This window comes from Penaeus chinensis, chromosome 26 (genome assembly GCF_019202785.1).
Source record: "Penaeus chinensis breed Huanghai No. 1 chromosome 26, ASM1920278v2, whole genome shotgun sequence".
Lineage (NCBI taxonomy): Eukaryota > Metazoa > Arthropoda > Malacostraca > Decapoda > Penaeidae > Penaeus > Penaeus chinensis.
Window position 1 is genome coordinate 1,011,272 of NC_061844.1, and position 2,500 is coordinate 1,013,771.

The following is a 2,500-nucleotide window of genomic DNA, read 5'->3' on the forward strand; positions in this document are numbered from 1 at the left end:
TATATAGACGGACATATATAGATAGACATATAGATAAGTGATGATATATATATAAGCTGAATTATCCAGTATGATAAAAAAAAAAAAAAAAAAAAAAATCCGAAGCACTGTTCTACTTCTCAGTGATAAACGCAACAGCCTCACGACGGCACAGTAATGACAGTTAAGAAACACCCATGCAAATAAACGACCCAAACTTTCTCTTTGGCCCCTCTCGTCTCCCCTCTCCCTCTTGCCCACTTCCTCCCCCTCTCCCTACTACCCACGTCCTCCCCCTCTCCCTTTCTCTCTCCCCACCCCTCTTGTCTTGAAGAGAGGGGGAGAGGGGGGGGGGGGGTGGAGACAGATAACTGAGAGACCAAAGTTTTGGGTCATTAAATTCTTACATTTAAGGGCTCCTTTCTTAGGGTTATGTCCCCCCTCAGGGAATCAGGGAGAGATGAAGGGATAGAGATAAAGACCACTGAACAGATGCGCTTTTGTGTCTGCTTTGGCGTGCAGTTACACACACACACACACACACACACACATACACTTACACACACACACATAAAAAAAGGTTATTTATATTTTGTAATGTTTTGGTAAGCATCTCCCTTTGTCTTACACGAACGCCTGTTGTAAAACAAAGGCGATGACGGAGATCACGCAAAGTAGGCGCGTCTTTTCACTCACACCTGTCACAGAGCACGCTGCTCGCCTCCATTCTCGTGAGTCCTTATACCTTGTCAACGGGGACATGTTATTGATAAGGGAGCGACACCTAAAGAGAATGAATTTCTATTTATTGTGAGAAATATTGTAAATAAATTAATATTTATGAATCGTTGTTTATTTCCCCCCTCTAATAATGCCAAAGGATGAAGGAACTAAACAGTGGCTGTCATTAAAAGAACCTGCCACACACACACACACACACACACACATATATATATATGTGAGGGTTGGGGGTTGTATCTGTTGGTGTGTGCGTTAGTTTTATGTGTGTGCATTTATAAGTGTATAAATAGATGCGCAGAAAAAAAGGAACCATTTGGAGCACCGCGTGCCCACGATGAAAACAGCAATTAAAGTTTATTCCTGTTTTTACCCCAACTTCTATCTCAAAGGGATGTAATTGTTATAACGGCTTTACATTTTCAAAATTGTGCTTCACATTACATTACGATTATATCCTCTTGAACGAGAAGTCAACTTTTAACAAGCGCAAAGCTTAGCTACATATATTACCAGCGGTTTAAACGATATTTTGAAAAATGTGTTATTTTCAGGTTCAAATATTTGGTCTGAATATATACATCGCCGACGACTCTCACGCACACACACACAACACACACACACACACACACACACACACACACACACACGCACAAAACAATCAGTCACACATACACACACACAAAACAATCAGTCACACACACACACACACACACAACATTCACTCACACACACATAAAACACACACACACATACACACAAACAAACACACACGCGCGCACACGCACACAACACAATCACAAACACACACACATATCCACACCTACATGCTCACAAACACAGAAATCCAGTAAATGCCATTATCTACCTGTATCAATAAAACAAACAAACAAGGAAAAAACACTACTCGAATAACAAAGAAAAACAGCATACAAACAAGCAATAATAAAACATTAAGTCAAGCAAAATCCCAACGCCAGAGCTATTGAGGGAAAGAGGTCAGACCGGTGACGCCATAGAGCCAATCAGCTGATCGCGACACGCTCAAGTAAGGAAACACAAGCCCTGGCGACAAACACAAGACGAGTCTTGTAATGAAGAACATGATAGGGCAGCGGGCGATCTTTCGTTTTTTTTTTTTTCTCTCACTGATAGTATTCATATTGGCAATAATAACGTTACAGATAATACAATGATAATGGGTAATGATAAAGATGATGATGGTGATAATGCGCCAGCTACTACAACTACTGCTGCTACTAATACTATTACTATTGCTTCTACTACTACTGCTAATACTGCAACAATTAGTATTACTACTACTGCTATCACCACTACTGCTACAACAATCAGATAATAATGATAATGACAATAACAATTATAATTATTACAATTATAATAATGATAATCATAAATATAATAATGGTAATAAATAGAACAAAAACAGCAACAGTATTTAACTACAACAACAACTACACACACTAACCGCCGATAAACAACCGACGCATAATAACCCAAACGCAACACGACATCAACTAACAACAGCAGCGACGCAAGCACAATGACCTAAGCACAACCGTAACGCGAAACCACCGGCCTACACGCACCCATAGATTTACCCCCCCCCCCCCCGCCCCCGCACCAACGTCCCCGCCGACCCAGTTAGGCAAAAGCCCCCTTTGCATTTCAACCGTAAACGCAATCACACTGCAATAACATGAGGCAATCACGTCCCTCATTGCAGAGCCTGACCATGCAAGGTCTCATCTCGGCGACAAATATC